Raw genomic sequence first — 25,770 nt, 5'->3', positions numbered from 1 at the left:
ATGGCTTAAAAGTTACAAAGAAAAGTGGAGTAGCCCTGAAGTCAAAGATTTGCTTTGTGTCCAGGCTCTAGCTTCTGCTACTTCCTAGCAGAGTAACCATGAATAAGTCTCATGTTTTCTCCAAAACTAAATTTTTGTATCTGTAAAATGTAACTAATGACAACTTATTTTATGGAGTTGCGTTAAAACTAAATAAAACTACGAAAGTGTTTTACAAATTTTATAGCACTTTACAGAATTACAATGTAATTATTCCACAACAGTAATAATGAAAGTCAGTTCACTTTTGCGATTTTTTAAAAAATTCCTTATTTTGGAATCTTTATTTCTTTTGTTTACTTCCCATTTCTTTAACTCACTTCTATGGATGATAAGAAAACACAGCTTAATAATAATTTACTATTTCAACAATATTTATTATGGACTTGCTAAATAAAATTCCACTTAATGAAAAAAGTGTGAATGCTATGGTAATGAAAAATCATCATTTGTGTGTTAGAAAGAAAAAGAAAAAATCAGGCCAAAGTGTCCAATCAGAGTGGCAAACAGGATTTCAGAGAGGTGGCAAATATGTGTGCAAGCAACAAAGTAGCTCATTTTTTGTGATGACACGTGCCTTAAGTTGAGTGAAATGAGATACCATCCAAGTTCAGCTTTCACGTAAATCTAAGTTCCCATAGAAAAAAGGTTAAATAATACTTTATCTAATTTAACCTTTGGTTGCCAGAACAATATATGACCCCAAGGCACACATGAAATAAGACACTATTATGTTTCAGGAAGAGAAATAGTCATATTAATAATTGAAATATAAACATAAAATAATATAAAATGTGAATCATTGCTAGGCCATAGATTTAATCTCAATTGTAGACCCTGAAGAAGTTTTTGAAATATAAATGGTTATTTTTGTTTATTAAAAAACACGTCTTCAGTATGAGTGAATTATTTCTGGAAATTAGTAAGCTCTTACCAATTATAACATTTTGATTGATCATCTTTCAAACAGATGTTTAACAACTTAAAATTTATCTCTTATGCTTAAGTGACTACCAAATCACTACATTTAGCACATTCCACAGAAAATAGATATTTCAATTCTTCACTGATTTTTCTCAAAACTCTACATTTTGGTAAAATTCATAGCCCTGTATAAAAGCTAATAAAAGTATGATCCTATCCATTTTGGCCCTATTTAATGGAATGTATCAAAGAAGAAATGACATAACTTTATTATTGTCAATGCTGGAAGAAGATATTCCTTACATTTTACAATTTAAATTTACAGTTTATAATTTAATTCACTGAAAATTATTGGGAAGTTCAATCCATTTACCATTCTGCTACTAGACACAATGTAATTTTTACATTTTGAAACTATTTTATTGCTACTAGATTTTTCAAGAGCTTCATTAGTACAAGTAGTTATTAAGCTCTAGAATTTGAATTTGACCTTTTAAATAACCCAAACAGATCGTCTGTCTAAACCTCTTCAATGGGTGGGGTTTTTGTTGTTGTTGTTTTGTTTTGTTTTGTTTCACAATAGCAGTTTGCCTGTAGGGTGACATGTGACCTTTCTGCCAAGACACCAAGGATAGAGATGACCAGGAGTTTGCTCTCTACTCTGGGCTCACCTCCAGTCAGCTGGGCTTGGTGCCCTTTCCTATCTTTGCAAATCAGCCTCTGAATATTTCCCTAACAACACTTGCCAGGAACTGTTATGACTGTTACTCACTGTTAATATATTTTCTCTTAGACTGTGGGCTCTGTGAGTGTAGGGAATGCATCTATATTTCTATCACTCATGTGTAACATCTGGAAGTGGTAGGAAGTTTTAAACAGATATGTAAATAAAACTATTTCCCCACCTGGTCTTGAAAAAGAGCGTCTCATAGGTATAGGCACTAACTCTATGAAGCTCTTCAGATGTTTAAATAATGAAGATATGAATTGTTCATTGCTTGCTTTTTTAGAGACTGGTTGAATGTAAGAGTTAGAAAATGATTGATAAAGTTTGTAGCCACTGTTTCCTGAGATGAGGCCCAAGGAGTCCTGGTGACCTGAGAAGAGACAGATTTTGAATACATTGCAGCCTGACATGGGCTCTGGTGCAAATGCAGCACTAATGGTTTAAGTGTGAAACAGAGTATCTTTAAAAACCTTTATGACCTTATGTTGTATCAAACTCATTCCTGCCCCATATAGACACCCACAGGACTCAATCCAGTGTTTGGAAAATGTGTAACTTTAAAGAAACTCTTTGGAGTATTGGTTTCAGGCCAGACTTTGCTAAATCAAAGAGTGCCAGTTTCCTTCATGCCAAACAGCACAATAAACCCCTCTGCAAAAGGAATAAAGACTGCTGAGAAATAACTGATGAGGGTTTTAATGTCAATAAATGTCATTTTGTGCATCAGTATTGTGAGAGTTTCCTTTTCACAAATGGAAGAGGGATTTTATAAACTCTCCTGTGAAAGGTTAGGGATTTAGAGTTGGCGTTAGTAGACCCTGTAATAAAACAAATCCCTTCTTCAAGTCCCCCTTGAAGTGAAGAATGGCACTTGAACTTTTCATTTGGTAATATGTGGATTATAGATATCCCTCTTACCACTAAGGTGTGTGTCATCTTCTTTGCTATCTTCGTAAATATCCTACTGGGAGCTAGAGGAAGTGGAGAAGAATTGAGAAATAGCCTTTTGGCTTCATTAGATCTTGCTTGATTAAAGTTTTGGAAGGTGCTGTGAAAATACATTTAGTTTTCTGACAATCTTGTAAATGAAGCTCAACAAGTATGCACCAGAGTACTGAGCAGATACTTGGGAGGAAGCTTTTACACAGCTGACAGGTCCCGCTAATGAATCCTGGACTGGCACAATATTTAATTTGGCGTTTCCTTACATACAGCAGGTAAGAATCAGCCAATAGCATGAGGTCAGAGATGTCATTTATTTGGCATATTGTGTTCATTAGAGTTTGTGACATATTCTAGCTTAAAATATTATGCTATTCAATGTATATGTATTTATAAAAATCATTGGGCCATCTCTTGCAGGATTAGAATGTTAAATAGTGTTTGTGAAAGAGAAAAATGTGCTTGTAATTTCATTAATTGTTTGGCTAAGTCTTCTTCCCTTTTTTTATTTTTTAACTGTAAAATTTCTACACTGGAAATGACTTTAGTTAGCTTCCTATGTGGCTGCCAAAACCAAATAATCACATTAAACTCAAAGCGTATTCTTTTATATATTCAAAGAACATAAAGAACACGAAGAACACAGACCTGAGTTTCTTTATGAATAAAACTGTCACTATAAGAATGACTATAATGATACTAGGTTTATAAATAATAGGAAAAAATTATAAATAGTACCATATATTTAAGGAAGAGTTTATACATTTGTGTATACATTAATTTAACAGTTTGATCTTCTGGGTTTCCAGGGACTAAAGCTATACATAGCAACAAAACAATCTTATGGAAATAATTTCCCCAATTAATTTACATAGTTTAATTAATGTGCATAATTTACATAATTATTTTCATCTACATGAAAATTAAGACTTAAACATTATAACTTGAATAATTTGTTAGCCAAATCATTCAAATATTAAAATATATGGTATTCAAAATAGCAAATACGTTAATTAACCCCTGACTTTCTACAGAGCTTTAAGTGTGAGATCTTGGAGGAAAACTCTGCTCCCCAAAACCCAAGATCTACATCATACCAGAGAATCATATATGTCCTTTCCTCACTATTGAGAAAGAAAAAATAATATTTACATACTTACACCTAAAAGACATAAGCCCAGAAATTCAAGGAGTGATTACAATATTGATTAACCACCAAATTACTCTTAGTTATTTTTTACTTCCACATTAACTAAGTTTGAAATGTAAGAGTTTTAACTTTTAAAACATGCATATTTCAGTGTTTGCTAATATTTTCTTATTTGGGTATGATTATCAGGTTTTCCATTATACCTAATTAAAAATACATAAAATACATTCAGGGAGTCCTCTTTTCCACTTATGTAAAATATCTTTCTCTATTTTCTATATCTTTTGTGGTCCAATTTTGTGACATGAGTTTCATTACAAAAGATTTGCTTTTTGAATTTTATTATCAGCATAAATTTTATTTATAACCAGCACTTCCTTTAAGTAATTATAATGATGCAATCAATGTGATTACTTTTGAATGCTTTCAAAATATTTATAACACCAGTTGCATTCTTCCTACCAAGAAGGTGATAGGAAGCTCGTCCTGATTTTTGGCTCTATAGGCATGGCTACCAGATCTTGTTAAGTGAATTTGTCTGAAGTAAACTCTAGTTTAATGAGAATGAAGTATCCCGGAGTACTATTCATGTTTTCCTTTTGATGCCATTTTTAGACAATTAGGGGAAGTTGGAGATTTATAATCAGGGTACAGAATGGTTCACAATGCCATGTGGCTATAAGAATGCACATGGCTACTGTCTTAAGACACTGCTGTAGGCCTTAAGATACATTTTTTACATACTCTAAATTATTATAAACAACAATCATATAAAAAGATCAGCTGTCATTTTATACAGAAGGAAATTTAGACTCACACTAAGTCCAACAAACAGTAAGTGTCAAAGTTCCACAAAGTCTAGATGTTAAATCTTTCAATCTCCAAGGTCTTTGTTTTTTTAACTATGATATCACAATGTAGCTTTCTAGAGAAACTAAATTAATATATAATAAAATATAATGTTACAACAATAGAGCATTATCAGAGTTTTGCTTTTTAACAAACATCTCAAAAATAAAAGAAACGTGTTTTTCTCAATATATACTAGCTAGAACCCCATGGGAGGCTAAAAACTTTTTCTAATAATGGCTTATGCACTAAAAACATTTTGGGAATTCTTATTTTGGAATTGCCTTAAAAGCCTATGGCATTTTCTTTTAAACTCAATGCTTTCAAATCTTGATTTCTAAAGTGTAAATTTGATTTTTTTGGCATAATCAAAAGACTTATAGAGGTCAGATTTGTGAATGAAGTGATGGATTAAATTTGTTATTTTGGTTTTGATGTTTAAATTTTGGAACAGATTTTAAGTGATAGGCTGTGTCTAAAAGTAACTCTAAGAGAAATATTTAAAAATAGTTTTCTTAATAGCACCAATAGAAAGTCTGCTATTTATGTCTACATTAAAGAATAGCTTCATTTGGGTTCTTTAGGACCAGAAGAATCATCCACGGTTTATCCACAGTATATATACACACATACACACACACACATACTGACATATATTATATATATAAAACAGGTTTTATATTTGAGTATATATAAGACTATGTCTAACATATGCTTTATATCAAAATGTGTGTAACATATGCAGAGATAGACATGCTAACATGTTGTGTATTCCAATTTTATGAAATACAAATGTGGCAATTTCAATTTAAATCATGTAGCTAACCTGTGTAACTTAGATGTTACCTAGACTTCTCCCAAAGGAATGACTTATGTTCCTTAGTGAATGGATATGAAGTGACATTTGAGAAGGTCTAGTTGCCAGCCTACTTCTGAGGAGATCTAGCCTGGCTGTCCACATCACCGAAGCAGTCACCACTGTTTGAAAATGAATCAGACTACACTGCCCCTTTATACCTTTAAATACAAATCCTGCAGCCCATTAGCTCACCCACTTCCCTTCCCAAGTTCATAAGCCAGGTGCCCGCCCCAACACCCCCCCCCAAAATTTTTTTAAACCTATTTAGTTCAAATAGGGTAAGAATAATTTTAAAATAAGTTTACCTATGGAAATTACTTTTTTTCCCAAGTTCACATCAGATGGGTAATGTGCCGAGGTCATTACAAGGTTTGAGGGAAGCACATGTCATACAACAGGGTGAACACCCAATCTTCATGCTTATGAACTGTAAATGGATCCTGCGATTTACTCTTGTTAGTAATTTCCTATCTCTTCCCTCCTCTCTTCCTCTCTCCTTTCACCCTTGAGTCCCACTGTCCTCAAAACAAAAGTAAAGAAGAAATGTGTGGTGGTGGGACAGTGAGTCCTTATAAGAGGAAGGCTAAATTGGAAATAGCTTATAAAGAACCAAAACCCATCTCAAACTATCAGTTTAATTTTATAATTATGTTGCAGTATCATTAAAGAAGCTTGGTTATTACCATCAAGATTTCTTTTCTGGTTTACAAGGTGAGGGGTTAATGACTCATTTACTGAGGTATGCAGTTTTCTTTCATTTTTCACTTACAATTATCTTCACTTGTTTTAAAATGTAATGCAGTCTCCAAAATGTATTGTAGTTCTTCATTATTTCTGTCAATTAAACTTTCTAAATCATAGCTTTAAAATGAATCACAAATAAGAATTAATAGATTTCAATTGCTGAATGCCCACTTCCTGGACGAAATGAATGGGGCAGATTTACTTTTGAAAATCTGCTTTCCATAGCAGCTGGAGCATGAGGGCACAGCAGATGTTAGTCTCTAAAAAGCTAGTATTCACTTTGGAAATGGACTCTGGATGTCGGTGTTGTCTTTCTCCATGGAATGATGTTTGTTGATAGAGCAATGTTGATGCTAATATATTTTTGGCTGAAGTAATGGTTACTTTACAGAGCATCTGTGTTCTGTAAGCACTTCAGTGAGATGCCTAGGTTGCCTGATATCTTAAGGCAAAGTGATGATGTAAACAGACTGTAAACTTCCTTCAAGGTTTTCATAGGTAGATCCAATTTTATATAGATAACATAAAACCAAGTGTCCTTAAATCTAGTCTAAAAAAATACAATGTTCTCTATAAGGAGACATAATGTCTACAAATGTAGAAAATCTCAGTCTTAATCACTGGGGGTAACATTGTACTCATTTGCATTGTTTATGAAATTAAAGTCAACATTTTTTTTTTTTTTTAATGTAGGCTGCATTAGTTCTCTTGTTCACCAGACTTCATGATAATTGACATCTCTCTAACACTTATAATCCAGGTTACTATCTCGGGAGTGGTGGTATAATGAGGTTGTTGCCATAGAAACTTTGCAATCATTGACGCACTTTTACTATTGGAACTTAAATGCTATGGCAAATTTAGAATTTTAAATCATTTAGAAACAGAACAAATTCTGTGGGGATAGTGTATTATTCTTTTATCTGAAATAAACCACTTAGGGAACTAATTATTTTGAAAATTGAGGAAAGGTGCTTATTAGCACAATGGTACCATTTAAGATCTAAGGCTAAGAGAAGAATTTGGTCTAGCCAATGCAATTTGCCAATATAAATTTAGTGTCAGAAAATCCCAATGAACGTCAGTTTGATTTGGGATTGTTAATACTCAAAATAGCATGGAAGGGGGGCACCTGGGTGGCTCAGTCAGTTAAGCATCCGACTTAAGCTCGGGTCATGGTCTTATGGTTCATGGGTTCAAGCCCCATATTGGGCTCTGTGCTGACAACTCAGAGCCTGGAGCCAGCTTCAGATTCTGTGTCTCCTTCTCTCTGCCCCTCCCCTGCTCACGCTCTGTCTCTCTGCCTCTCAAAAATAAACAAAAACATTTTAAAAATTAAAAAAAATAGCATGAAAGGTGTTTGTACACACGGAATAAATAAACTTGCTAAGGAAATCTAGAAATCATAGATTGCCTGTCTTTAAACTATCAATTAATTATTAAATTTCTGTTTGAGATTTAAGCAGAAAACATTTTATCCTCCAAATCATGTTAATATTATAATCATATCTGCCTATTCTGTTAAATATGGGCTTTAGAATAAAATGGGTTTTATTGCGTTATTGAACTATACTTATAGTCATCATTCTAAAATGCTGTTGCCAATTAGATTATAAACCCTTTGAAGGTAAAGCCCACTGGGATGGTGGCCATTAAAGGGAAAATGTAGATTAAATATCTCAGTAAGATCAAGGAACCCTGTTTCATCTGGTTTTGCACATGCATCACTGTTGAATATGAGTTTTCCACCATTATGGATTGTGGCATATGATAGAGGATTACAGTGATTGTATATTATGTACTGGATATCAGCTTGTGGTAGTCTCATTTTTATTCTATATGAATAATGTTTCCAGGCAGAAATACACTAAGTTATTGCATGAGAGCTAGTTGCCTGTACATTTATTAAATAATCATCCATATGGCAAGAGTCAACACTATGTTTAGAGGAGAAAAGTGAGTTCTAATTAAGGAAGATCTACTTGAATTAACAAAAGTGAATTCCAACTTTTCAAATTATGTGTCTTTTGAAAATTATCAGTTGTGCAGCTTGGAGTACATTTCTATTTTGTTTTCTCATTTAGCCATGACTTAGTCCATTTAGATTGCTGAGAATAATATGAGGCCCCAAGTAAATTAAGGCTGACTTCACCTCAAGGTTGATTCTATAATTTCTTTCAATATGTTATTCATCTATTTAGTCTAGCTCTACTTCTACGAGTGATAATAACGTAAAGAGCATTTTTTTCTTTCTTTCACTAACTTTGTCCCTGTTAAAGACAATTTAGCCTTTTTAACTGTATAATTCAGATTTTGTTTGTTCTGTATTTAATCTTACAATGGGGTCTTAAAACTGGAAAATGAATACATATTTGAGTGTTTTTATGATAATAGTAAAACATGTTCTCTAAACTGAAAATAAATTAAATAACCATTTTAAGAGTCCTCAGATGGGCCAGTTTCCTGTAATATCTACTTCTAAGTAATTCTTAACCCTATGGAATATTGTCAGTAATTCAAATATTTTTTAAAATTCATCAATGCATGTTGAACTATTGGAAACATTTTCCTAAATGTTTACAAATGGAATTATTCTGTTACAGAGCATCAAAGAAGAAGCACATTTTCTAGATCTGACCTCAAGCAAATTTCCTTCTTTCTTTCCCTTTGCCAGGTTGGAGTTAATATAGTGGGGTAGAGGAATATAGGCAGAAGGAGAATATCTATGTTCTCTTGGTTTGCTGATAATCTTAGAGGACTGTGTGAGAGAGCAAGATTTTTTTATAGCTTGTACTTGTTCTTGCAAAACATTAAAATGTAGAGAGCTTAGGCAAGGAAAAATATTAGACTTTGATGCTCCATTTTCAGGGACTTGTAAAAAGAAAAAGTTACACCATGTGATTTGTTCTCATGACAAGATTGTAAAGAGAACAAGAAGTACAAAAACTCAATCTGTTGTTGTTACATTATTTACATTTGTACATGATGTCTTCTTTATCCTGAATGCCACATTTGAGTTCTTCAAAATGGTAATATAGAATCTTCATAAAGATTTACAGAGCCAACTTCAAACAACTAACTTCTTAATTTAATGGTAATTGTATGGTTTAAAAATGTACTTTCTTTTTGTAGCATATTTTTTTTCAATAGATAGCTCTGTGTATGCTGACATTAAATCATTTTGATGTCCTTCAAAATGCATCTAGCTTACTTAAGTTTTGAAATGTGGAGATCTATTTGGCTCTACATTCAGTAACTTTAAAATTGAAAAATACCAGATATGATTTTCCAAATAATTTTTCAAATCAGTAATCTGTCTTTCAAATGTTAATTGATGATCCCCAAGTCCAAATATTATGTGAAATTAAACTGTTGCCTTCCTTTTTGCACACGTGGTACATTGCAGAATAAAATGTGATGCTTTCTTTATAAATACGAATGAGCTCAAATGCCTTGCTCATGTTTGAAATGGGTCAAAAGCATTTGCATGAAACATCGTGGAGCCACATCATTTTAGGGAGAATGAAGAGCTTCAAAAAGAAGTTAAGTTCGCACTAATTATTTTTTCAAATAGATATGTTTGTAGGTTTTCCTATAAAATAGGTCCTGTTTGACACTATGAATAAGAGAGCATCTCTTCCTTCACAGTGTTACATTCTGGTAGAAGAAGTGCTAGCTTGAGAAGTTCCAGCTTTGTACTAGGCAAAATAGATACAGCAAGATTTTTGGGAAAAGATTTTTATAGTGATAATCACAGCAGGGTATGGACTAGGATAATCTAATGGTCTGTCTAAACATGCACGTAAGAAATTATAATGATCAATGATTGCATTGTCACTCCACCAAATTTATTTATTTATTTATTTATTTATTTATTTATTTATTTATTTATTTTAATTTTTTTTTTCAGCGTTCATTTTTTTTTGGGACAGAGAGAGACAGAGCATGAACGGGGGAGGGGCAGAGAGAGAGGGAGACACAGAACTAGAAACAGGCTCCAGGCTCTGAGCCATCAGCCCAGAGCCCGACGCGGGGCTCGAACTCACGGACCGCGAGATCGTGACCTGGCTGAAGTCGGAGGCTTAACCGACTGCGCCACCCAGGCGCCCCTCCACCAAATTTTTTTAAAAAGACTTTACATCTGCTGCCTTATGTGACTTCACTCTGTGGAATAGTAACATAGAGCTCTTACATCTAAGAGTAAATTAGTTTAATACATTTAGTTTCATAGCCAGGAATCAGGTACTGAATTCTATGGTCAGGGACTTCTCTCCCATCACAGTATGAGGCTTATGGTTCATTTATTGGAACAAAAGGATTATACCATAAAGGTAATTGGTCACGGGCATAATTAATATCATATAAGATCAGAATTGGTACAAAAGGACCTTTATAGAGTACACATTATTTGGGGGTGATGTGAATAATGAAAATTATTGCTTTGCCTTGCTTATCAAATTATGTCTCGACATTCCACTTTCCCTGTGCTCTACTTAAATCTCCTAAGTGAGATTATTTTCTGAGTAAACACTCTCTGATATCTTGTCCTAGTGTGATACAGAACAAGGTTATGTTTTTCGATTACTCCATTACTATCCCAGAAAATTGGTAAATTTCTCCCATATTATCTTTTGCATAAAATAATAATTGACAGTGTCCCTGCCCTCTTATACAGGACAGTATGACTAGAACTCAATAAAAGCAGTCTATAGAGTTCTGTCAACTTTTCCAAAAGGGAAGGTGAGTATAATACAAGTGTTATTTATTTGGATTTATAAGAAATAAGTCTAGCACAGAAAGGATAGTTAAGTAGACTAAGATCTGGCATCTACACTGAATTCTAGTTACTGTCACCATGGTTTTCACAATTGCTGTTACATATGACTATTTACCAGGCATTGAATGGAACCCCAAAGTAATTTAGTATTGGATCCTAAGTGCTTGACATAGTAATGTCTCCCTGTTTCTTGGAGTTGGATTCTACACTTGATCTTAGCCAAAAGGCCGAGAAGCAATCTTGGAGTTGGATTCTAATCCAGAGGTGCTACATGCAATAGTTTAGCAACAAACATCTATTTTATAAACAAAACAAAACAACCCCTTCCAAATCCAACACACCTATTTTCTAATCTACTTGTAAAAATGATCAAATATACAGAGTTGAAGATGTGACATTAATATATCAAATATCAAATGTTGGATGGAAGTAGAGTATATTATGCTAAGCTAAATAAGTCAGAGAAAGACAAATACCATATTATATCACTCACATGTGGAATTTAAGAAACAAAACAGAAGAACATATGCTAAGGGTGGAAAAAAGAGATGGAGACAAATCATAAGAAACTCTTAACTATAGAGAACAAATTGATGGTTGATGGAGGGGAGGTCAGTGGGGATGGGCTTAAATGGGTGATTGGTATTTAGGAGGACACTTGTGATGAGCACTGGTTGTTATATGTAAGTGATGAATCACTGAATTGTAGTCCTAAAACCAATATTACACTATATGTTAACTAGAATTAAATAAAAACTTGAAACAAACAAAAAATAAATGTTAGCATTAGCTAAGCTCCTTTCCATTTCAAAGAAAAAATGTACATAGATAGAAGGAGGTATTTTCTGATTTTAGAAGGGATTCATTTGGAAACTGAATAACCTAAAACCCACTGGAGTACAGTTTCATGCCTGGAGATTGTAATTAACTAAGACCTGTAATACCCCTATGAGAACTTCCAGAATGTTTAAGTCATTGGTTACATCTGACTCATTTGTATGGTCACCTTAGTTGTTGCTTTGTTCTTAAATATGATGAAACAAAAATTTTAATTAAAGGATACACACATACACATGCTGCAGCTAAATGGTTGTTTGTATACTATACTAGATATTTTAAGTACTTAATGAATATTAGGCAACTATAAACTATGGAGTCTATTGAACTACTTACTCCCTTGAAATCAATTTACCCTACAATAGCAGCATATCACAGGTTCTTATTAAGGGATTTTTTTTTTTAACTGTGAGGTGCTAAAGAGGATGCTATAGCATAATACACATTTGGTAACTTATACTCCTGTGCATTGCTTCACATCTTGCTAAAAACATATACACATCCCATTGCAAGTAAGTTCTAAAATATAGGGGTCCATCTGCTGATTTTAAAAAAGACTTTTTATATATTCATATGGCATCTACTTTTTTGTTGTTTGCTCTGAACAGAAGACTCTTTTCCCATTTTAGTCAACATTTTACAGTTTGAAATTAACACATTGCTTACCTAACTGTAGTACCTAAAGTGTGGCTAATTGGGTCAATTCACGTAAATTCTACAAATATTCACTGCACTTTAGTGGCATTTAGGTGTAAATAAGGTGGAAAAAATATGACTTCCCATGAAATCTTTATTAAATTCCTTCCTGAACTATTCTCTTCTGTATTCAATTATCTATTCACTTACAGAATCCCCAAATACTGGCATTGCAAGGCAACTTATTCACTTTAAATTGTAGTATATTTTGTATTAATTTACTCTAAACTAATAATATAATATTAACTAGTAATATTATAGCCTAAAATAAGCAGGCTGAATGATATATTTTGAATTTACTTTCTATGCCTGTTGGGCTGATGATTCTTTTTGCTAACAGTCCTGTTGCTTAAGTACATTTTAGTATTTTACAACAGCACAAGGTCAAGTGGTCCCTCATAATGTCAATCTTGCATATTCTGTGACCATCTTAAACTTTAGTTTATCTTTGTGGGCCCCAGATAAAGCTGGGCTCAACAGTGAAGCCAACTTTAAGCATGAAGTCATAATCAAGGACACACCAGCCAGACAGCCAAAAATTATTGAAAAGCTTTAATACCTGTTTCTTAAGAAATTATAAAAGAATTGCCTTGCCTGCACCATATCTTCTTGAGAGTCACTTTCAAATGCTTCCTGCTTCCTTTGTAGAAAGTAATTACTTGCATGACACCTGCTCTGTAACTCTGTCTCCTTTCTTGTGCTAAACTCTCCAAACATGTTCTGTCTTTCATCTGGCCAAAATACAGGGTTAGTTTTCCCCACACCCCTGCACTGCCAGCATGCATCATAAAGTACATACCTTCCAGGGCACCTGAGTGGCTCAGTTGGTTGGTTAAGCATCTGACTTTGGCTCAGGTCATGATCTCGTGGTCTGTGGGGTGGAGCCCCTTGTCGGCCTCTGTGCTGACAGCTCAGAGCTTGGATCCTGCTTCAGATTCTGTATCTCCCTCTCTCTCTGCCCCTCCCTGCTTGCCCTTTCTCTCTCCCCCTCTCTCTAAAAAATAAAATAAAACACTAAAAAATTAAAAACAACAACAACAACAACAAAGCACACAACATTTCTGGATTTGTGCTTTACTAACCCCATTAGTTCCTTTCTATATTCACTATCTTGCCTTTCTGGCTTTTCTAGTTCTGTGATTCACATATTCAATGGATATATGACAGTGGGAAGAGGGGAAAATTTTCAATGCTATATTTTGTTTTACCTTTACATTTAATAGTGTTGCTTTTTTTCAAGAGCTTCTTGTTCTTAAAAAGGGAATGACCTATACTAACTGTCCATTCGTTGCACCTGATTTATTATGCCAAAGTGGGATGAAGAATAATTTTATGTAATGGCTTCCAAAAGGTATTTTTTCATACATTCTGGGGCCAATAAAAGTGATTCTGCTCTCAAGGAACTTAATAAACAGCTGACTAGTGACTGGGGAAAGAGAGAAAAAGAAATTGTTCTTGTTTTCATGAAGTTTATGGTCTACTAGGAAAGATAATATATGTATTATAATTAGCAATAGTGAGTTATAATTACTGCAGCAAATATGTAGACATAGTGACAAAATGAAGAGGGCATTCAGAGAAGTTCTGATTTGGATGAGGGAAATATTTGAGTTATCCCTTATGGAATATGAAAATGTAAGACAGGATTTGGAGATGATGGGAACAATGGAACATGGATTTGTAGATGGGCAACCACACACAGTCCATATAATGGCCTCTGTTCTTTTTGGTGATTTTAGTATTATTAGAGTATACAGAGTTTAGTTTACAACTGAATTTTCTTATACATGTTTTCAAAATAAATGTAGAAAATAACTATGATCGTTTTGGTAGGAACACAATGTATGTCCAGAAATCCACAAGAACAACTGAACATATAATTATTCAGATTAAAAATTGCTGTTAATACTTGTTTGTTAATATTTGTTGGAAAACAATTGTATTTACCATCTCCTGTATACATAGCTATGCATATATAGACTATTTTTTCACTAGCCTGTGTGTTTAAACCTCCTGAAGCTATAGCATTTGTAAAATTCCTATACAGAAAAGACAGAGGACTTTACAAATTTGTCCCAACTCTCAGAGGAGTCAGATTGCATTTTTTAATCCACTTCATGATTGTTTATGCTTCTATACCCAAAGGTCATTGGACTTTCCTTCTTGTAATTGTGCCCACCCTATTATTTTCTAAAAGTAATTTTTATTAAGGTATTTTCTCACAAAGTTATGAAACTTAAAGACAACACTGAGAAAAGTACCTAAGTATGTGTCATTATCAGGGTAAGCAAATAGATACTATGCATAATTTTTATAATACTAAAATGCCAAAAAAAAATCAAAGTCTGAAACTACAAAAACTATCATTTTTCCCAATATTCAGGCTTAGTTATCAGAGAGCAAGTACTTATTTTTTAAACAATTACTAAGAATTTATTAAGTAACAGCCAAAATATTGGGTACTTTCTCAAAACATAGGGGATCCAAAGACCAGTTGCACATAACAGTTAATCTTGTTCGCAATGCCATATGCAAAGGACATTTAATTACACACAAAACAAGACACCTGGAGGAAATCAGTCTAGAGATGGTACTGGGGCTTGGTGATGACCCACATTCTTTTCATTCAGTTTCCCTTCCATCCTCAGTTTTGACTTTCATCTTTTTGCTTTTCATCTGCTGGAGGAAAGGATAAGGAAGAAAAAAGGATGGCAGAAGGGAATTTCTCAGAGTAGCTTTGACATTTTATCACTGAACAAATTTTTTTTCTAGAATCTCTCCAATAGTCTTCTAACATTTCATTGGTCACAATTAGGTGACATGCTCATTCTGAGCTGTCAGAGAGTCTGGGAAGAGAGTTTCTTTAAAGGAGACACATGCTAGTCATAACTTGCTTAGACCAATTGCATCTCATCCTTTTGGACTGAATGTGTTTTCTTCCTCAATAAAGACAGAGTTCTAATTTGAAAGAAAAAGTATCTAAGATGGACATTGGTGGCATAGTGTAGGGATAGTGAATTGGCTAGTGGCTAGTGTCTTTCATATAGAGATAGAAAGCCATACATACTCTCATAGCTAACTTGCAGAATTGCATCGTGAATTAAGATCTTTAGACTCAAATCCAAATATTCTCATAATACCTAAGAGGTTTTGAAGGAAAGCTTGGCTGCTTCTCGCCCCCCCTCCCCAAGGACATTATTTTCAGAGGACTTATATGTACTTTTAAAAAGTGTCATTTTCAGCTCTTAGCTAACTTCCAAAGTTCAAAACAAATAAAACCAACCTTATTCTTTATTATATGAGACATAGAGAACAGGATCCAAATGGATAACTAATAGTGCCTATCACATTGCAAAATGGTGATGGTGTGTTTTCCAACTTCACAGTGTTCTTTAAACATTTTAGCTTAACATGTAAATACTTTTGCTAAAGTCTAAAAAATGAGCTTGCCTCTGAAAATAGAAGTGTTAGATAAATATTAAATTACATTTATACCTCATTTTAAAAACGAACAATCTTCTTATTTCGTTCTTTGCTTAAAGAGCAGGTAATTACAGAAGATAATCCAGGTAATGAAAGCAGATTTTATCTTAGTGGTTAATCAAAAAAATAAAATGTAACCAGTAAGAGAAATTTTCAAGGAAATCCATACAGAGTTGTTGGCCTTATCTATGAAATTATTGTAATTATATATTTTCTTTAAGGGAAACTTGTTGGAGTAAAACTAAAATTATTATTTTTAAATTAAAGAAGGTATTTTTATATCATTTAAAATTTACCATATCATGATATTTCTCTAGCTTCTAATATTAGTGTATTTTTCACACAAATGAACTGTGGTAATAGCCTAGAAACCGTATATCCACTTAAAGTCTTGAAAGGTGAAATTTTTAAGTGACGAAATTCCCCTAGAGGCTAAGAATAAGTTAGGGACAAAAATACCAAGTGGATAGTACGTTGTATTGCTAGCTCATTTTTCATTAAGTCAACTTGCATATTCTGGTTTTACAGTTCTATAGGATTCGTATAAATAATTCATACTTGGTTCAAAATGTGGAAATAATTGGTGGGAGATTATTTGTAGTATTTTTGTTTCCAACATTGAATACCTTTCCTGTAACGTGGAGTCTTGAGTATTTTTTAAAACATCAAATTCTCATGATCTTTCTTATATACAATTATTTTCATCTCTGTGCCCACAGAACTTGTGTGATGTACAGTTTGTATGCTGTACAGTCAGCGTGATAGAGGGAAGAGGGTATAGGGTTCGAAATCAAAAAGGCTTTGCTCTTGAACAGAAACCTGAGCCTGTTTTGTCACCTGTAAAATGGTGGTGATCGTAGTTCAATTACACAGCTGTTCTGAGGATTGGAGATAACACAGGTAAAGAGTACATATCTGATCCTCATAACTTGAAATTGATCTATTATTACCCTTTACAGGTTTAGGAAACCAAGGCTTAGAATCATGTGTACAGTTGTTATTTGTAAGTAAATAATTAAAGACATATATAAATATGATATTCAACTTTGACTTGTTTCTGACAAAGATCAATTTTTTGAATAAGCGATTAATGAAGTCATGCTTTACTTTTAATATAATACAAAAAGGCTAATTGTTCATATTTGTATATTTTCTCTTTATCCATAAAGATGGTAAATACATCTGGCACTTTGCTTTTTTGCGACAGTAATTCACAGCTAAAAATTTTGGATATATGATAAAGCCAGTGTGATATACTAATAAAACAAGTCTGATTATGAAAGATCGGAGAAAAAAATAAACAAAACCAAAAAAGTGAAAAAACAGACACCACACCAAAAACCAAATCATGAACCAAATCCTGTTTTCTGAAAATAGAAGTGTGGTGGTCCTCCTCTGGCCACGGTTTAGCTTTCAGGGGTTTCAGTTACCTGCAGTGAACCGCGGTCCGGGAGCAGCTGATACTACTCCTGACATGTGGTTAGAAGATCATTAGTAGCTTACACTACATCACAGTGCCTGCACCATTCACCTCACTTCATCTCATCATGTACACATTTTATCACCTCACATCATCACAAGAAGGGTGAGTATGGAACAGTAAGATATTTGAGAAAGAAAGAGAGGGACCACATTCACATAACTTCTATCACAGTACTATATATTGTTATAATTGTTCTATTTTATAATTAGTTATTGTTGTTAATCTCTTACTGTGCCTAATTTATAAACTAAACTTTATCATAGGTATATAGACATAGGAAAAAGCGTAGTATATAGAGGTTTCAGTACTTTTGATAGTTTCAGGAATCCACTGGGGGTCTTAGAACATGTCTTTTGTGGATAAGGGGTGATTACTGTACTAGATAAATATGAACCTTAATGTATCATACTGATAATTCATTTGATAACTGACTTAAAAAATATATTTTCAAACATATTGTAATTGCTTAAACAGATTAAGCTTGGCTTCTGTATGTCAGTTAAACTCACATTTATGTTTTCTTAATCAGATGCATATGTCACATTCCTCAAAAATAGTTATTGGTTCCCCACTGCCTATAGAGTGACAACTAAACTATTACATTTGAGATGCATGATAACATCCCCTCAACTCACTATTCTTTCCCCTGTCTCAGACCATATTTGTCCATATATGTCCATGAACATATGTTCCTGTCATATGCTTCCCACCTTCTTTCCAAAGTATTTGAAAATAAGGCCTGGTCTGTTTGAGCTCATTCTCTTCCTAAAGCATCAAAGCATAGAATGCCCTTTCTTCACATACCAACCCTTCCAAATTTATTAAAATATCAAATATTTTCACAAAGCGTTTCTCAATCCTTTGAAATTTTTGTAGTTTTTTTTTGTTTGTTTCTTTTCAGTTGCAAGACATTTTGCATCTATGCATTTCACCATTCCTTATGTTTTACAGTTATGTCTGTCTTATACATGAATATGCAAACATTTTTAGGAAAGGCCATATTTTATAACTTCCTGTGTGTTCCACAGTATCTATCCAAGGATATTGTAGATTCTCAGTAAATAATTGCAGAAAGAGCTAAAAATTAATGTAATATTGATTGCATAACTAGTACTTTTATCTTCCTGGCACATTTTTTCTCTTTAAAAGAATGTAAGCTCCATGCTCTGAGGATTTGTCCGTTGCGTTCACTAATGTATTCCCAGTACCTAAAAAAGTTTCTGGAACATAGAAAACACTCAATATTTCTTGACTGTAACAATGCATTTATCTGTATAAGTCAAATAATCATTAAACAAATATGCTATTAGGACTAATTCACCAAAAATTGATGTTTTAAAAATTCTAATAAAGTATTGAGAGACTCTGATCAGCTGTGACTAAATTTTATGAGTTGAGAGTGAGTCCTGATTTAAAAGAATATTAAAAGAACTAATGGCTGAAGCACTATCCAAATCTAAGCATCAGAGGATGTTACTAAATTATACTTTACTACACCTCAACTAGTAGAGTTTTCACTCAAATCTATGGCTTATATTAGCTGTTATAATTATGCTAATTCCTCATATACCATTTACAGTACATTGCTCATCTCAAGTTAGACCGTGTACTGAAACCAGCTAATAGTTTATATAGACTCAATGCAGTTGGTAAGATTTATTTAGGATTGATTGTTGAAACAGAAATAGATAATTATCCTAATTATATTTTTTGTGAAGCATAGCTAATGTAGGTATCCTATCCTTAAATTTTAGATATCAAGCAGTATTAACTGATATCCTTGATGCAAAATTTGAAAATAGGCATGTATGAATTTTGTTCTATGGAAGTTATTTTTCAATGATTTTATATATAAATTATAGCCTTGTGTGTGTATTCAATGGTTATGTCTATCTATATTTCTATATCTATATCTATATCTATATCTATATCTATATCTATAGCCTTAAATTAAAATGTTGAGGTGCTGTGAGTTTCAAAACTGCAAGGAAAGCTATAGGAAATCTTTTAGTGAATTACTTTTGATATGTGAATAGTTATTACTAATTTGCATGTTTCGCACAATTTGGTTTTGGTGTATATGAACGAATTTTATACACATATGTATTCTTTAGACAGAATGAGAAAAAAATAATATCTGAGTACTTAATTTTGAAACTACTTGCGTTTGTAAAAGGTCATTTCAGGCAGAAAGAGATAGTGTTCCTATAAAGTACAGCTTGCTATCTGTGTGCTAATTGAGCTTATCTCTTGCCTGAAACAGAATTATCTGTTCTTAGGCTTAAGAAAAGCTGCTATATTCAGTACAGTGGTATTTACAAAAGATCTAGCTTGGTAGACACTGTATCTTTCTGTGTGGTTCCTTGTCTTTGTTAGGCAGAAAAGAATTACATGGTATTATTCTTAATTTGCTGAAAAGGTGCGATATTTTACTAATGAAATGAAAATGATTGTTGGAATATGTTTACATGCTAATAAGTGGAAGAGACTCAGAGGGAGAAAATACCCTCTGAGTTTTGTTCTTATAATTCCTCTTTAAAGATCTGTACTGAAATAGCTTGCCCTTTTGTTGTAATTCATGTAAATAATCCTAAATATTGCATTTACATTTTCTTTTAAAATTACTGCCAAGTAAGATATGTCAAGCCTACAGAATTCTAGGTATATACGAAGCTCAGATCAAATAAAGGGTAGTTTACTGAAAGCAACATAAAAGGAAGATTATTTAAATTGCCTTCTCCCTTCTAACCTGCCATTTCTTTTTCCCTACCCCAAGTCCATAAGAAAATGTTATCTGAGATAATGGGCTAATTATCATAAACTCCTATAATCACCAGGGAATAAACATTATGGACAGTAGAAACCTAAAATAGAAAGCTATAGGGCTCTATATTACTCTCTCATTCTTGACTATCCTTATTGAAACAAGATAGCTGTTATTACCCAACAAGAGAACCAGCCTTGAGCTTAACCAAACTAATGAGAGGTCAACACCCTCTTGAAATGTGGAAAATCACAGAAGAGTAATTAATCAGATTGGGCAAGAGGGGAAGAGAAGAGATAGAAAAAAATATTTCACAAAGGCAAAAAAAAAAAAAAAGAATGTATAGGGTAATTAAAAGGAAATGGCTTTCTTGATGACAATGAGATTTTAAACTTTGTTACATAAATACGACGTTGTATCCAATCTTGTCTATACTACCTAATATGTAGGGTTGACAGATGAAATATGAGATACCCAGTCAAATTTGAATTTCAGATAAGTATTTGTTGTATCTGAAGCTCAAATTTAGCTGAGAGTCATGTATTTTCATTTTTTAAGTCTAGAACCCTATCTGAAGACACATTGTTTTTTGTAAAATGTTCTGATGTTTTCTTTATAACTCCACGATCAAGGGGAAAGTGCCACTGGTAGATCCATTTCTAAAGGCCCTAAGTGTGTCTATTTCTAAGAACTAACATCTCTTTTTCAGTTATGTCATGTGAAGATGTTGAATAATAGCATTACATTTTCACCCTTGGAAAATGACACATTTTAGCTCTTGCTGAGATACTTCTGAACACATTAAGTACCGTATTAATTACCTAAGGGATCCTATTTTGATGCAACTTTTTATTTCCTTAGCATTCAGATCACGTGTAATAGGTTAAAGGGTAACTAATAGCATTGCCACTGAGTGAGGACTGCAGGACAGATCCAATCAGCCAATGGCTTGTGGACATGTATGACCAAAGGTCCAGAGGAGGGCAATGCACTCCAGTGACTTCAGGCCTGTCCTGGATAACTGTCCAATCACAATTTACCCATAGTATTATATTTACATCGACTATACTCAGATACAATTTGAGGTATTGAATGTATGAGTTAAATTAATAATAGAAGTCACGTTAATTTGGGCATTGCAAAATGGCTGACCTGCAGCCTCAGTGCATGTGGGCAAGCTATAAGAAACACACAAAGATGGACATCTCTCCCAGGTACTTTATTAACAAGAAAGTATATGAATAATAAGATGTCCTAAGATATATAAACATGTAAATATGTAGCATACGACAGAGAAAATGATTTTTACTTGTGTGCTTTAAGTTTACATATAATGATTGTATGCCTGGAGCACAAAAAATACTCAACGTTTTTCTTTAGTGCCTAACTCAGTTCCTGGGTCTTTATAAGCACACCGTAAATTACTTATTGAATGAATAGATACATTTCCTGCCTTCAGTGAGTTCACAGTCCAGTGGAGCAGATGGATATAGAAAGGCATAAAAATAGTCTTACTGGTGTCATGCTAATATGGGAGAAATGATGAGGCACATATAATCCATCCATGTAGGGTGCCCAAAAGGCATCTTGAGAAAATTGATCTTTGAACTAAGTGGAGTTATTTAAGGAAAAATAGGTGAAAAGGATGGAGAGGATGTAGAGAGAGTTTATGGGCACAAGGCTAGATGTGAGAAGTCCTGTAAATGTTGTGAACTTCACTGAAGTAAATACTTCTGAGGTATAAATTTTAATGCAGAAAGGACAAAAAATCGAAGCCAAAAGCTTGGAGGGCCTCATTTTATGTCATACTAAAGAGCTTGGACTTTATTCTATAAACCACTGGGAATCATTGACAGATTTTAAGCAGGGCCTAAAAAGGTCAGATGTGCAGTTTAGTTGGAGCATTTTGCCAATTATGTGGAGAATAGATCTGAAAAGGGCCAAATTGCGGCAAGAGGATCAGGAAAGTAACTAGGAGACTAATCAAAGATCAAATGATAAAGCTGGGAAGGTTATTGGTAAAAGTAGTTGGTTGAGGGAGGAAGTACTCAGGTTGAAGAAATATAAAGTGAATTTAGAAGAGCTTGTTGATCAGTTCAATTCATAAATAAGGAATGCAGATATGTCTAGCAAAAAGTTGTATATATGACTGTGAATACAGTAAGTGGGAGAAGTCTTAAGTTGGAACAAGTGAATTGAGGTCCATCAACTTAGAGATAAACTCCTGAATGTGTATGGGATCACCCTGAAGACTAAGCATGAGTCTTCAAGAAATGGAAGATGAGAGAATGTCAAAATTGAAAATTCAGGTTGGGGAAAAGGAGGAGGAGGAAGAGGAGGAGGGTAAAGAGGAAAAGGAGGACATAATGATCAGAGAGGAGAGAGGGAAAATAAAATAGTGTGAATCATGAAAACAGGAATATAGAAAAAATTGAATAATGTGCCAAATAGAGCACAGAGATTCTAAAAGACATATCTCCATCCACATCTTTTTCAGAATATCTTTATAACACAAAACTTAACATAGCTTCATTTAATTTTCTCACCCTTGTTTGGAGAGAACAGATTTTAAATTAGAAAGGTGCTTATCCCAGACTAGTCATGACATTTGATAAAGATTTTTTACCCTGTTTAATGTACAGTCTAGGAAAATTTCATTATGAACTGATTAGAATTTAAATGATACCTGTTTTAAAACATCTTTTCATACTGCATATATTTATAGGACAGATTATTCAAGTTCCTAAGTCTATCAGGAAATTAATTTACAGTTTAAAGTGAACTAAATATATACTGTGTGTGCATCTAAATTCCTCAAGAGAGAAATTATATTCTATCAAGCATAAAATACATATTTAAATATTATCTGTTTACACATGCTTACATGATAAACTCTAAGAGCCTTTTCAGACTATTATGGGATATTCATTAAACACAGTAAAATGTACTGCTTTCTTGCAAAAGGAGATACTTTTTCTGATTTCTGACTTTAATAGTGCTTTACAGAGACTGTACATTTAAGGACCAGTAACTGAGCGGAAGAGATTCATTGGGAAATAAACTGAGGAGAGATCAGGAAAGCTGGGTGAGAGGAAGGGTCAGAAAAACTGATAGGGCTAGTACCACAACTGTCATAGGATTGGAAGTAGTGAGGCTAAGACAGAAGATTCTACTTGATTTATTTATGTAGACACACAAATCCCTTGGCCATTTGTGTTCCCAGAAATTTCTTGCTGGACATCCCCTTCTTTAAGGTTAAGCTTACTGTCATGCTTTATCATGCTGTATGGGTTTATGAACCTCTGTATCTTGAATTTTTTCATCCTTACCCCTTCTCATCTCTGTCATTTGCTACCCCTTCATCAAGCCCACAACCTTTTCTATATCCCTCCTCCCCACCGTATGTGTACACACACACACGGAAATAAAGGAAATGTACAGATGTTTACATACATATGAATAATATATATATTTCCTTCCTAATGTGTATAGATGATACATGTGTGTATTTGCATGTTATGTATATGTGTGTGCATGGGTAAGAAAACCATGAGATTCTGATTATTCACCTTTTCCATTTTCTGTGATTTGAACATTTCATTTAACAAAAAAAAGACATGATTTAACTTGTGTTGCAGGACATACACTCAGACTCATGTGACCCCTGGAAGAGCTGTTCTAAATCACTGAACTTCAATGATAGGATTGTTCTGGCAGGATCACCTAGGACACTGGTCGGCAGTGGCCAGTCCTGGTCTCTCCAGCAAGGAATCTCAGCTGGTGGGCTCTTCCTATCATTTTAGGATTGACTTGACTCCCCCAAATTTGCATTCACTGAATCATATTATCAAATTCCTATTGCTTTTTTGAGAATAAAAATTCTCTTAGTGATGGTACTTACTGTGATATTTAATGGACTTTTCTGAAATTCAACTTCTATGAGAGAACAAAGTCAAAGCAATTTTTTAGAAGTTTGATTCATCTCCCCTGTGTTTGGTAGAATGGAGTTTAGTATACATGTGAGAAAATGTATCACATACTGACACATGGGCAGTAATTCAGGCATTGGATTTCAGTACTGGTATCTTTATGTTTGTTTTTTTTCCAGAGTTTTCTTGGAAAGAGATTATTACCCATGGACAATATGGAAAAAAAAAAAAACAAAAAACAAACAAACAAACAAAAACCCCCTAAAGCTTCAGACATTATACTTCCAAAATATTCTTTAAATAGCTATAAGAGGGGCGCCTGGGTGGCTCAGTAGGTTAAGCATCAGACTTTGGCTCAGGTCAAGATCTCACCATTTGTGGGTTCAAGCCCCACATCAGGCTCTGTGCTGACAGTTTGGAGCCTGGAGCCTGCTTCGGGTTCTGTGTCTCCCCCTCTCTCTACCCCTCCCCTATTCATTCTCTCTCTCTCTCTCTCAAAATAAATAAAATTCAAATAGCTATAAGATTATTTCAGGTGGCAAAAAAAAGTTTATATAAACAGCTGTGCATTTGACAACTTAAAAAAAAATTAAATCCAAGGTAGTTAACATATAGTGTAATAATGGTTTCAGGAGTAGAAAAGTTCGTGATTCCTCACTTAGATATAACACCCAGTGCTCATGCCAACAAGTGCCCTCCTTAATGCCCATCATCCATTTAGCCCATCCCCGTCCAACACCCCTCCAGCAATCCTGTTTGTTCTCTGTATTTAAGAGTTTCTTATGGTTTGCCTTCTTCTCTGTTTTATTTTTCCTTCCTTCCACTATGTTCATCTGTTTTGTTTCTTAAGTTCCCCATATGAGTGAAATCATGTGATATTTATCTTTCTCTGATGGACTTATTTTGCTTAGTGTAATACCCTCCAGTTCCATCTACCTTGTTGCAAATGGCAAGATTTCATTCTTTTTGATCACCAAGTAATACTCTGTTGTATATATTTGATGACTGTTTTGAACAAAGCACATCACATGGTGGCAAACAGCAAGGACTCGGAAGCCACATCAGCCTAATTCTGAATCTTACTTCTATTTACTGAATAGCTGCATCATCTTGGGCAAGATACTTAACTTTTTTGAGTGTCAGTTTTTCTCCTTTATAAAATGGAGATAATGCTATTACCAACTTAGAGAGTTATAACAAAGATTCAATGGGTTGAGTTCTGAAAATATCATTTAAAAAAATCTATCAAGCAAAATAAAAGTAGATAATAACCACAAGTTTAAATTGAACTAATTTCTATATTTTGCCAATTCTACCTCCCAGGGTAAAGTTTTCTCCTTGTGTTTCATCCATACTTCTTTTTCTTTCCTACTTTTTTTTCTTCTATTTCTACGCAATTTCCTATTATAGTAAGTAGCTTGATTCATTTACATGGTGGCCTCTACCACTGGACCAGAAGATCTTTGAGAACATAAATTATGTTTTCATTACATTTTTATCTCTAGGGGCTTATAGCCATTCTGGTACAACATGGGCCCAGAATGAAGATTTATATTAGATTAAATAA

The 25,770-nt window shown here is 33.7% G+C and overlaps 1 protein-coding gene and 1 non-coding gene across 5 annotated transcripts in view; one reads left to right on the top strand and one right to left on the bottom strand.

Annotated features, from left to right (window-relative positions):
* Positions 1-25,770, top strand: part of LRP1B (LDL receptor related protein 1B) — a 1,907,075-nt gene that overhangs the window by 23,240 nt on the left and 1,858,065 nt on the right. The gene's annotated exons all lie outside the window — the stretch shown is intronic.
* On the bottom strand, positions 5,826-5,929 carry LOC112849178 (small nucleolar RNA U13). Its single transcript, XR_003222603.2, has one exon. It is a non-coding gene; the product is annotated as a small nucleolar RNA U13 (small nucleolar RNA).

This window comes from Puma concolor, chromosome C1 (genome assembly GCF_028749965.1).
Source record: "Puma concolor isolate L17-30 chromosome C1, mPumCon1.1.hap2, whole genome shotgun sequence".
Taxonomy (NCBI): Eukaryota; Metazoa; Chordata; class Mammalia; order Carnivora; family Felidae; genus Puma; species Puma concolor.
Note: the sequence above shows the minus strand (reverse complement) of the source record. Positions and strands in the feature narration are given on the sequence as shown.